Consider the following 13,866-nt stretch of genomic DNA (forward strand, 5'->3'; position numbering starts at 1 on the left):
AAAAAACCCTCTATGATCCAGGAACTTATGAAGTCTCTTTCCTACCTGACAGTTTTTCATATCATAAATATAAGTTTTTGTATAAGCCGAACTAAAGATAATATTGAGCTCTTATTTGGCTCCTTAAATAACTAGTCTGTACATGCCATCTGCCATAACATTACTATAGAAGACTATACTATAGAAGGCTAAACTTAGTCAACCAATTTACATTTCTTTCCCTGGTGTACCTCTTCGAGACTTTAAAGCAAGTAAATCCCTGTTTTAGAAACCCTACCTGCCATCTTCTAGCCTCTGTTCTTTTAAAATCCTCTTCAAAATGCTCTTGCTTAATCAGACCTGAAAATGCCAGCCCTTTTAAGCTACAGTATGGAAATTAACTTTTGTTAAACCCTTAAATCACTCATCCATGCCACAATATGAAGTGGCTCATGGCCAGTTTCTCACGTTCTAGTAGACATCTAAATATTTTTTTAATTCTTTCATTTTTCAGCTGACTTTTATCATGGAATACAGTTCTGTGAAGTTTAATTATCTGAAAGAGTGTTTGCTAGAATCAAACGTAGGTATGCACAAGACCTGAATAAAATATTGCCTTTGTTGGAAAGAACTAATAGAATAACTCGGATTTTCAAAGAAATATTTGCAGTGTGATAATGTTTAGTCTATAGAAAAGTCCACACATTTTTGTACTCTTCCATCAGAGCCATTTGAAATTTGCTCTTGTTTCATATCTGAAGGGGCCCTGCATGGAAAACAGTTAAGCCATTTTTTTCCATCATCAATCCCCAAAGGATACTCCCTCTCTCAACAGTCCTGCTTTTCTCATACCTTTATCACAACATTGCTGCAAGACCACTAGTTTAAGTACAAAAATGCAAAATTTTAAAAAGAAATTAGAAAGACATAAGATTAAAATATTACTGCGATAGAAAATTTAACCATATTGCAGACACATTTTGTGTTCCTTGGTCAAGCTGGCCATTGGACACATCTGCTGCTCACTGCATACTTTGTAACATGCCTATGCAAACACTACTGTACCTCTTGACCCTTTCAGGACTTTGTGGTATTTTTATAGATTTCTCTGCATTTACTAACCAAAATCCATGTCTAATTTACTCCTATACAGGCATGCTGCATTGCTCCAGAAAGTGAAACCTCTGTAACAGCCATTCTAAAGAACTGGGGAGAAGACACATGCCTATACCACCACCTGATCAGAGCTACTGCATACTCTAGCCCAGAATAAAACATTCACTCAACAACTTACAAATACAGCAGTAAATATGGTCATTTCATACAATCAAGGACTCACTCAAACCCTGTATGGAGCCAAGAGCCTTGTTTGGTCTTATGTAACACACTGGAAATTATGCTTTAGTTGGAGACTATTTTCTGGGAGGCTAAACCAAGCAGGATCCAACATGAATAATATTGAGGTGACTCTCTGCCCAAAAATTACATCTTTAACATATACAGGTTTCATGATATTGTATGTATAATAAAAATGCAGGGGCACCCCAGACATTACTTCCTGCTTTCCTTGCTATAAAGGATACATTTAGGGAGTATTTATGCACACATGCCTTCAGGACATGTTGAAGACTTTCATACAGTAAAGATGATTTATAGCAGAGAAATAAGAGAGATGGTTGCAATGATTTTACCCTTATCTACATTTAAAGGTCAAAAGTATTTTCTCCTTAATAAATTTTACCTGCCTTCCTTATAAGTCAATGGAATTGGAAGGCCTCAGCCCTTGCTCAAGTTTCCATTTAGTATCCAGAATTCATGGCTGCATATTGGACTACTGTTGGCTTTGTTTCCCAAGGAAAATCCAAGGTTTTACTAATTTTTTTTGCTTGAATGAAAGATCACAAAAAGCCAGAAAATCTGCACTCTTATAGCAGTAAAAACTGAAATGCTGACTAACTCTTTGTGCTTCATATTATGGAAGTGATAATTATTCCTTATTTTATTGAGCTAGAATACAGTATATGCTGTGTAACAGAGACAGTTACATCAAGCTACAATACAATGTAAGGGAAACTTTGTGGCTCAGTAGTACTTTTCCATTGGCTATTTTTATATTGAGAATCACATGTATGCTGCAAAGTTATAAACTAAAATATACTAATACATTGCAAAATTTTCTGTTCTAGGCTTGATGCAAAGGTGACACTATTCACACATCTCCCTACCTCATACACCTGTTATTTTGACACAGATATACCACCCACAAAGGAAATGCACAATTTCACCCTCTAGTCTCCCACATGAGGCCTAGCCTCTTTGTTGACTTGTGCAGCATTAGGTTAAGCATAGACAAAGTATTTGGCTTTTACCAAGAAACAGGACAAGTTTCCAGGGCTATTATCCTAAATATCTCCACCTGTTAGCTCTGTTGGTTTTCTGACTGAGCTAATAAAAAACAAACTCCTCCTCAACAGGGGTCATTAATAAAAAAGTAATGTATCAATCATCAGACATTATGCAAAATTTGTAAAGTGAGCAACTTTATGGTTTCCCTAGCTTTAATCACAAAATTCATACAGAGGCATAATGAAAATGAATAATGAACTGCCACTAATTATCAGAGACTATCTGTGTAAAAAAAAAATCTTGAAATAGAAAGATTAAGAAAAATTATTTGTAAAACGGAGAAAAAACTACAGGAGCAAAAGTATACATACAAAACAGTTTAAAACTTTACAGAATTAGCAAAATTATAACAAATAAAAAAAAAATATGCAGTCCACAAGGAAGAAAGGATGTAATAGCCTCTTTAAGGAACAGATAAAAAATGCAAGCTATAAAAAATGAAGAGAAAACCAAGCAAAGTAGCTGCAGAAAGAAGGGGAGAAGTGTATTGGGAAAATTCACAACATTGACTAAAAGACATCCTAAGCCTTGTAAAAGATGAAAAGAAAACCTTCCCATCCTGAGCCAATACAGATGGAGAGAAAAAGGAGCAGATGTGCCTTTTTTGTCTTTAGTACAAAGTTAAATTGTGCAAAATACTGATGAGCATTTTACATTGCTATTTCTGCTTCTGTAGCTTTACATGTTGAGCTTTTGAAACTGGACAGCAATTATTTTCTTCTTCCATTTTATAAGGAGAAACATGTTAACTGCAAAAATAATTAAAACATTTCTGGAGCTGCTATCTCACAAACTGCTGTACAGACTAAGAAAAAACACCCTGCTCCTTCTGTAGCATCAGTGCTGCAGATATCTGAAGAACCTCGTTTTGCCAAAAGTTGGTATTCTGCCTGAAGTTATACAGCAGTGTCAGGAGTGTGTATACATGAATGACCAGTAATAAGCTTTGCTGCCCTTTCCTTATAGGCAAGTAAGAAAACAGAAGAGTTAGTATTGGTGCATGTGTATACCTGATTTTCTGAAAGGCCAGTGCTGGTTCCTGCTACAGAAAAGATCATTCTGCTGTTTTCAATGGACACAGAGAACAGTAGGTTCCAGGGACTATTTGCAAATTACACAGGGCTCAATATTTGTAGTACATATGTTGAAATGTGCTGCATTGCATAATCCTTTAATATAACTAACATTCCTTAATACTAAAATGCTCTTAAGATAGACCAATGGCCATATTAAATAGCTGGTTTTTTGAATAGAATGTGGCATTAGTTGTTTACTTGTAGTGACCTAAACTGAAAACTTAGAAACACCCCCTAAAAGTGAAAATTCCATTCCCTATATTTCATTGGAAGGACTCCTCAGATATCAAACAAATTTCCCATGCTAACCCTTAGGCACTAGTATCTGTGTTGTTTGACCTGTGACAGTAGCTTGCACCCTAATTTTTTTTTTTTTTTATATCAAGCTGAAGTTTGACCCATTCATTGTGTCTGTGCCACCTGGGATATATTCTGCACTTCTGCAGTCAGCCTCAGGGTGGGTGAATCACAACAATCTCTTCGGAGAGCTTTTGTCCTTTTGGAAGAAAGGAAGACAAGTTTTGTAGCAAGCTGCAGGCTGGATGTGACACTTCTGGAAGCTGCATGCTTGCCTCAAATTGTGCAAATGCGGCAGACAGGATTGTGTATCTTCTAAAGAAGATTTTGACCTTGCCCAGGCTGTCCTGGCTCTCATTTTTAGCCTTTCTGGTACAGGTCACCAACAATTCTGACTACACCTAGTATATATACTAATGAGAGGTGAAGCACAGTAAGACTCTGTGGAATCTGGTCACGAGGAGCACATTTCAAAGAATGCATGTATTTCCACAGTGCATGCTAACCTCAAAGCTACAGTCATGTATGAGAGCTAAATACTTATGATTTATGCAGCAGATTTAAAGTGTTTTACAGCTGAAGTATTTTTTAAACTTTATCCTTCCTTCATTAAAGGGATTTAAAATCTGAAATATAAAATGTAAAAGTTAAATATAGAAAGGATTCTGAAAGCTTTTATGCAGCTTTAGCTAAACAATGTTGTATTCCCTCATGTCAGAAGAGGTCTAAAGCAGCCTATAGCAACCAATCCCTCAATTACAAAGAGCTTTGTCAAAGCTATGCATGTCACAAGGTACCCAAGTACTCGAGTACCTGAGTACTCAGAGATTATGGGGTAATAGCATCTCAGTCCCATGATAAAGAAAAAATATGCCTGTTTGGAGGATGTGTTCAGGCATTGTGCCCTCTAGCAGCAGCAGCTGAACAGCCAGTTCAAGACAAAGAAAAAGCAGGCCTGATCTTTCTCATCTCATTCCTGTACATTCAGCTCACAGCTCAGCTCCCTGCACACACCTGCTTTGGCAAACTCCCAGGCAGCCCATTTTAAGCATCTACCCAACCCCCCACCCTGCTCAATGAGGGTTCTGCTCACCTCCCAGCAGATTAAAAACCTGTCCAAAAGTTCCGGTTTACATTTTTGAAAGCTCTCCTGTCGATGAGCAGCAAGCCCATTTTGAGGCTATGAGGAATGAGCAAAACTAGGGGGGACATTAGGAAGTGAGAATGAAACTGCCTGGAGACTCAATGGTTATTTACAAAGGTGCCAAGATGTGCCAAAGGGACATAAACTATTAACCCATGCATTAAGAGTAAGTCAAAGCTAGCAAATGACATGTGGGACCAATAAAGAACTGAAGAAAAGTTGATTCACACCTCAGCAGGGCTCTGGCACTATGTGCTTGTGTATTTGTCAAGTACCTTTCCAGAGAAAGCTGCTATGACAAAGCATCATCCACAGTGTTATCTACAGCAGTCTACTCCTCCTGTCTGCTGAACTCTCACTCTGTATAATGCAAGGAAGAGAACAGCCCAAATTAAACAAGCCGGCAGTTCTCCCTTACCAGTCTGAATAAATGACAGCACTGCCTAGCAGTATCAGAACCCAAATCTATATTAAATTTTTGCCAATATCTTTTAGAGCAGCAATTTCATTTACTGAAAAAGAGGGAGGAAATAAAAGAAGAAAATTAATTATAAGGCTGTAAGGTTTGCATTCACACAGCAAGGAGCAAAGTACCCCAGCCAAACAGTTGTCAAGCAATGCAGAAGAAACATGGTATCTTGCAAGATAGTTTGTAGATGAAGAATATGGTAGAGGAGATTAGAATACAACAACAACCCAACTTCTGCATAAGAAGAGAGCAGTGCTAACTGGACAGTATAAGCAATCTGAGGTCAAGTGGAAAAGCTTCATCACTTTTTTGTCAACATTCGTTCAGAGACAAAGCCAGTATTCCATGAGGAAGCAGGACTTGTTTGGGGGAAATGGTGTCAAAAAAAAAAAGAAAATTCTAAGATAACCTGAAAAGTGTGTTCTTATTTTGCTCCTAGTGAAGGACGAGGCTCACAACTTGAAAATTTGTCATATTGGATGCAAAACCATGATCCCTGGTATTTCACCTGCTTCAAGTCAGGCATCCTAGGGTAGGTTTCTACAAACCTTGTAAAATTAAGTTTTAGGAAAGTCTGGCCCTTTAAACTGTTCCTATATCAGTTTTTCACTGACAGTGTTATCAAATTAAAACAACCTCTTTGAAAGAAATGCAAAACAAATGTTCAATATCTCTGATACAATAATCTGTATTCATTTGAAAAATATTTGTTTGAAAGTTTTGAAATGTTTGTTGAAATTATAGATCTATATTGCCCAGTTTGAAATGAAAATCAAAACAAAATTAAAATTAAATTACAAATTTAAAGAATTTCCATTTTTATCAGTTTTCATCTTTTTTTGCCTACCTTGTTATGACATAATGGTTAGAAACTTTTTTTGGTGAATGTTTTGTTATCTGTTTTTAATTTTAAGGTTAATTTCTATAAAATTTTGAGACACTACAGTAAACAAAAGAGTAATGAAGATCCAAATGAAAAAAAGTATATAATTAACAGGTAGGAGCAGCTCTAGGTAACTTTTACAAGACTGAAATAAGAGCACGTGATAATTACCTGTTAGCACAGTGATAGAAGGCTTTTATAGGCTTAAGATCCTTACAATAATAAAAATTAACACTTTACACAAAATAGAAAATGGAGAAAGCTTCAAAATTTCTTCTTATATTTCAACATGTTTTTACTTGGAAGTTTTTGTGAATTTCCCAGAAATTCACAAAGCCCTACAGTTCAAACAAAATAACATATGTGCCCAAAATCAACCACCCTGTTACCACCTTTACAATTAACCTACGATCATCAAAGAATATCTATATTTCTCCAGTTTTTTACTCTCTATTTGTAAAGCATGTAAAACAAAGACATTAGAGAGAAAAGCTCACATTATCTCTTTCCATAAAATATTAATCATAAGATGTCCAGAAGAAGGGAGAAGAGAAAAAGTTTAATTAATTGCAAAATTACCTATCAGAAGCATTTCTAGCTTAGAAAACACATCTACAGTTTTAAACAACATCAGTTCTATCTTGCAAGAAAGGAAGCAGATACATATGCAAGTAGTTCTCACCTTTAATGAGATGGAATAGACAACATTGAAAGAGGTGCTATTCCAGATATACTGGCTTATCTATATGACTTAAATGTATTACTTCATTCTACTTCAATCTATTTCTCTGACTTTAAAAGCTGAAAATAGGGTTTATATTTGCAACCCAATTTCAGCAGGGCTTAAGACAATGGAAATTATAGCTATGATCTGTATAAGTAACAGTAGGACTTGTCTTCAAGTGACAGGATGTACCAGAAGGATTTATAAGAGGGCACAAGAAACCAGGTATCTTGTATTAATTGGAGCTGTCTTTCCATTTCACTTCTTCACTTCTTCACTTCTGACTAAGACTGCCAGACTCTGCTTCCTCTGTCATAGTTTCCTTCTATTCTGCCCAATACCACAAATCTACCTTTGTCCTTATTCATATTGTAAGGGAAAATCATTCTTAATTAGCTATATCACTTACTTTAATATTAAGCTTAAAATTCTGCTTTTGCTAGTACATGTTGCAACCTCATTGGTGACAAGACTGGATTCTTATATGTATTTTTGCCAGATCATCTGATCTTGTCGCTACAGTATTTTTGTAAGATTATTATGGTAAGTGGACTTTTTTTTAGCTGGCATGAAAGAAGACATGACCTTCTGAGAAAAACCCTCAGAGAAACTCTATTTTTTCCTAGGTTTTGTCTTTCTACATTAAGATTTAGGTAATAGTAAGATAGTTTTTTAGACTGACAGTTCAGCTACACTTACCGATAAACTTTTATTTCGATTTTACATGTGAAAATTTATGCTCTTCCTTATATGAGAAAAATTTTGCTTAAAATTGATGGTTAAACACATGCCCAGTTCCAGTTTCTCACTTATGTCTCTAATAACACCTTAACACTACATTTATCCAGTAAATGGATGTGTTTTGTATGTAAAGCTGTAAAATAATCCTACCTATTCCAAATGAATGATAAAAATAGATTTCCCAAAATGTTTTTTTAATAAATCAAAGGGAGAAGTTTTCTGTTGATGATTTCATTCTGTTATTTTCATCCTCTAGCAGAAGAAAAAAGTCTGAAAAGACTTTCAAATAAAAAAAAATTATACTGGAATTAAACTGAAATATAACACACTGCATAAAACCATGATAAAGGAAGGATCCTGTTAAAAAAGAAGCAATTCACTTGTCTACATTTTGGTCCCATCTTTTACAGAGGTTCAGGTGAGCCTTCACATTAGCAGCAAGTGAGGAAAACATCACTAGTTGATGGGGACCATTTCATCAAACAGATGTGCAGAAAGGAGAAATGCCCTATCTCAAGACACATGGGCACAGCACACCCTGCTACCTTGCAGCACTGGTGTTGGTGACTCACACAGCCAGCCTACTCCACCAGAAGTCCCTTCCCCAAATCCTCCCATCCACCACAATGGGCCTGCTTCCTTGCATTCTTCTTCCCTCTGAAAATGTCAAAAGTCTTGTCACAGAACTTCTGAGTATAAGTTTTTGAGAAACAGTGTATCTTGGACTCAAATCTTTTGGGGGAAGAAATTAAATGGTCATCCTAGTTTCTGACAGAAAAGCAAGACCTCAGAGGGGTAGCAACTGAGCTCTCAGTGGTACGTGCCCAATGAGGCTGGTCTTGCCTGTCACTTAAGAAGTCAGACCACAGGGCTGAAAGAAGGTTCTCCTACTTCTCCCTTAAAGTTGCAGTTATTTCCCAGCAGCAACCCGATGCATCATGGATCCTCGGCTCCATATCCTGCAAAGTCCATTTGGAGAAACAAGGGTTTTGCAAAACAGACCTCTCACCTACAGAGCTCATCCCTCATCTGTCATTGCAGCCTTGCTGAAGTGCATGTGGATAGGTAGCTGAAAGGAGAACTGGATTGCTCTCAGAGGCTGTATGCCCTAAACTTCAGATACGTTTCCTTGGTTACAACAGAAGGGGCTCTTTTGCATTTCCTTGAAATGGCCTAACTGTCACCAACACAGACATTCATAATGCATATTAATAAATGGCAAGAAAATATATTTGCCATTATTCTCTCCAAGTTGCTTGCCTGTTTTTCCCCTACTGCAGAAGCACCCCATATGGTTCCCTCCAGAGTAGGAGTTATCAGCTAGCCTTATCAAACACCTCCAAAGTCTCGCCATTTCAATTTCCTCTCCCATTTCTTGATATACCCTGGCACAGCTACTCAGAGCAACTCTGTCTCTGCAGCCTATGTCAGCAGCTGCTGTGTGCAGTGGAGTTCATAAATCTCAGAGCCAGTACATCAGATTAAAAAGGAACACATGCATGCAACGGAAATTGTTAATTGTGAAGCTGAAGGACTTTCCCTATTCCTCTTAATATCAGAGTGGTGGGTGTTACAGCTTTCTTTAGCAGCTGGCAGTCCACATTGCTATTTGAGATCACTAGACAGTGACCATAAATGTCCAAAGGCAGCTGACTAGTCAGACACATCACTGCACAGCACCAGCAACCTCCACACATCTGGAAAAACAAGTTATTCTACACAAACTCCTACTTGGTACATCCCAGTTGCTTCTTTCCAGTTCCTTCAGAAATGTTAGCTGACAAAGAACAGCATCAGACTTGATGGGAGATAGGAATAGGAATTACATTAAAACCTTCAGTGTTGAATTTACTTTGGGAAATAAGATTACATGCTTCCAATGCTCACCACCTTTTTTTAGTGGCAATTTAGTAAAATAAAGTTTCAAAGATTCTCTTGTATTCAATCGAGTTGGCTAGTAAGAATAAGTTTGTAATTTATCATTCCTTCATTAGATAATTCTGTCAGTTTTCCCTTGCAAATTAATACTGGGCACATTATCATTTATGTGTATAAGGATGCAGCCTATAGTTACCATTTTTATGTAGTTACAGAATAAATAAACACAACAATGCTTCATTTCAACATAATTTTCTTTCCTTGTTTATAGTTTATTGTTTCCATTTTTTTATTCTCTGCTGACTCTTTTGCTTTTCATTAAAAAATGAAGCTATATGGTTATTCTAGTTAAGACAGTCTAATTTTTTTTTTTTACTTTAAGAACTGCAGTAATTAACTATGAAAACAATTCTATCTAGAATTAGACCCTGTGACCATGAAAGATGTTTGGCATATTCTGATTTGTTTGTGTTCTCAGTGATTTTCTTGAGTGCTATCCCACAGCCCCAGAAATTAAGTTGACTTCAAAAACAAAGAGAAATACACTATATCTCAAGCATAATACATGAATGATATTGTATTGGCCAGACAGATTTTTCAGTTTGTGAAACTGAAATTTTAGCTGAAACAAAGTGTACAAAATGGTGTTGCCTTGTAGGTAGCTAATTGCTTTTATTGAGCTTGACAACTTATTGTTTCTTATCAGCATTAGCTGTATGTTAATTCCAGTAAGCATACAGTATTCATGAACAAGCCAAAGCAGTTAAATACCTTGAACTTATGTATAGTACAAAATCCTAGAAAGCAGAAACACTTATTTTCCTTACTTCTGGAAATCATGGCTAGCAGGCAGAGGGCCATGTTCCATGCAAACTCTGTTTTTCTTGTGGAACACAAACCATGTACAGGTCTCTAAGTTACCTGCCACACACCTCTGCAGCTGGACAGCTCAGCGAGGACAATGTTACACTTGCACTGTGATGTGCAAGGAGCAGCAAGTGCCTGTGAAAATGCACAAATAAATCTGCTGATTTTCCTTGAAGAAATTTTATTATCCCCGCTGAATGATTTTTTTTGTTCTGGTTGGTTGGGTTTTTGTTGTTGTTGTTTTTTGGGGGATTTTTTGTTTGGTTTTTTCTTTGTTTTGCTTTTGATTGGTTGGTTGGTTGGTTTTGGGATTTTTTTTTAACTTTTGTTTGTCTTGTTTCTGGTTAAATAACATCAACAACAAAATATTGTGTGTTAAAATATCAGAACATTTTCACTGATCAAGCCTTCTTCTGTTATGAACATTAGGGGCTGTGACATCTGCCAACCAAACCACTAAATCCTGCCTAGCTGGCACAGGATTTTTTGTTGCTATTTTTTTTTTTATCCTGATTACTGTGTATCCCACATAAATCCATGGCAAATTTAAACCATAACTTTTGGTCTAAACACAGAAACTCTGCCAGGACCTTTTTTCTAAGATCAATTCAGGCTGAGTTTAATGTAGAAAAAAAAAGCTGTAGTTTACCAAGAATCAACAGGGATTCTTGGAACATCACAAAAATCAAAAATACTTCTGAAGAGTTTTTGAAAAATATTAGTCTAATTATATGTCTTCTGCAAAGCTGATCCCATTATTGAGAATAACAGATATTGTCTGGCCCTGTTTTTTATACACAAGTGCAAATTAGCTCTAGTTTAACTGCACTAAATGTAACTGCACATGGAAAACTGATGCACAGTTTCCTTCATCACTAAAAATGTGAGTATGAAGTGTATTAGTAACAGAGTTATAAAAATTTTACCCTAGATTAATCTGATAAAAAACACAGGAACCTGACTTTTTCTGAAACCTCTCTACTGATATGCCAAAATGTTAAAACATTTATTGAATTGAGAATCTCAATAAGAACAGCTCTGCCAGACAAAAAAAAAGTGATGAGGGAAACAAAAGTAATAGAAGGATAAACACTAATTTTGAAAAGGTAAACCTGTTCGAAGATATGAGACCTAGAAAATTAAGTAAGGCTTAAATTTTTCTGAAACTCGAGGCATTAAAAACTTCACACCCAGATTATGCTAAAATAACTTAGATCTTCCTGGGAATTCAGGCAGATTTGGACAAAGTTCAGGCAATGTCTGTTTCTTACAGAGTCAATTTTAAGTCTTTATTAATATAATAATTATTTCTGATACTGTAACTATTAGACTCTGGAACTTGGGAATTCTATTTTAAAGCTGAATCTCTTCAAATGTTATGCATTAATGCCATGAGATGTAACAATTACCAAGCAATTAACTTCAATATAACAAGAACATCATTTCCTACAATAAAATTTACTGCAATTTGATCAAACCAATACCTGCCTTATTTCAGGAACATTTCTCTAAGTTAATGGTAAGATATTTTATTTTAAATCATTATCAGTCAAGGCTGATAAAACCCATCAGCTTACATATTATCATACTATGTTATCATACTCAGAAGAAACTACAGGTGGATTCAATTACCACTAAACTCCATCTCACTTTTCAGAATTGTACTCTCTCTCCTCCTGTGAGCTTTTACTAAAATCAGCTTCTACTAAAGAACTCCGCTTCCCTCTCATATCTTGCTTATGTGTATCATCTCAGAGCTAATGGGTACATTGTGAGTCAATATAATAATTTGCCTTGTGAACAAAGTGCAGAGAAAACTGAAGGCAAATACTTAGTTGCACATCTCAAGTTTTATTACACAAGGTGCCCTTGAATTCAAGCACATTTTGCTGAATATTAAGGTCTGTCTGAGCTGGACTGAGAACAACACAAAAGTAGTCCTTTGCACTACCACAGCATCTCTATTAATCTATCTTTCTGGAAAAGGTACACTAAAGCTAACCTTCTGTTAAATGCCATATTGTCAACCATCTTACTTTATTTCCTTCCTTTTTCCTTGGCAATGATTAGTGCACACCTGCTGTTGATCACAAATTTCTATCCAGGTACTTTGGCTCGGGCTGGGTAAGGAGCAACACGGTGATCTGAAAAGCTGGAAAGACCATGGATCACGTGCAGGGGAATGAAAGTGTTTTGAAACATATTTTGAAAGGTGGTTTTGAAACCCAAATGCCCAAGATAACCAAAGCACCGAACAAAATACCAGAGCTAACATGAGGACAACTATGTTGTCTCAACTCTGTAAATATTACCATCAGTATGGGCCCAGTTTGAGCTCTCCCTGAGCTGCAGCTGGACTGCATATCAGGTGACTCATCCTTTGAGCAAGGATATCTCTCAAGGTTAAGATTCCTTGCCAGAGACTAAAATATCTTCGCTCAAGGTGAAGAGATCCTCAGTAAGTGACTGATAGCATACTGAATTAATACTAAAATATTACTAATTCAACAAACCATTCTAACTTGATTCCAACTCAGTTTTTCTATATTTCTTCCATCTAGTAGTAATAAGTAGTAATAAGATGAACCTTGCCATCAACTTACTGAATCTTTTCAAACCACTGTTAAAATTTCATAAATTCCATTAAATTTATTGAATTCTATCAAATTTTTATTTAACCTTCATAAAACACATTGTTTTCTCTCCTTTGAGTGAGATGTATTCCACTCATCTGCAAAACCAGGAAACATGATGTACCCTGCTTTGAATAGATTATAGTTGAGGCAAAAAATCAGTAATGATTTAAACATTTGCCCAGCTGAAGTAATTCTGAATTTTATTTCATTTTTCACTTTACTGAAAATTTTACTGGCTGCACTGATTTTGGAACTCAGCAAATTGCAGAATTAGTCATAATTTTTTTTCTCCAGTGACATGTACTGGCACTGTCTTCAATTGTGCTGCTCCTCAGACTCAAGATAATATGCAGATTTCCTTCCCTTAGCTACATCTTTATGACATGCAGTGTATCCTTTAGCACCACATACCAAGTGCAACCAATATATCTGACAAACATGTACACTAATTTCACAGAATCATACATCTAGCTGAAGGTGGACACTTCCCAAAGTGCTTTTGAAGACAGAGGCTTTACCATCTTTTTTTGGAAATGTATGAAAGATGGAAATAGTTATCAGCAAACTTGTATTTTTTTAAATCATAAGATATCTTTATATCATATGATCATGATTGTCTCATGTGATCTATATATTCTACCAATACCTTGTGATATAAAGGTCATGGGACAATTACTTCAGAATTTAAATTGGCTGATTGTGTGTGCTTAAAATAATTGCCACTGTCTGCAGCAAAATTTATTCTGATATTTTCTATCTATAAATA

The sequence above is a fragment of the Vidua macroura genome, chromosome Z (assembly GCF_024509145.1).
Source record: "Vidua macroura isolate BioBank_ID:100142 chromosome Z, ASM2450914v1, whole genome shotgun sequence".
NCBI classification, from domain to species: Eukaryota; Metazoa; Chordata; class Aves; order Passeriformes; family Viduidae; genus Vidua; species Vidua macroura.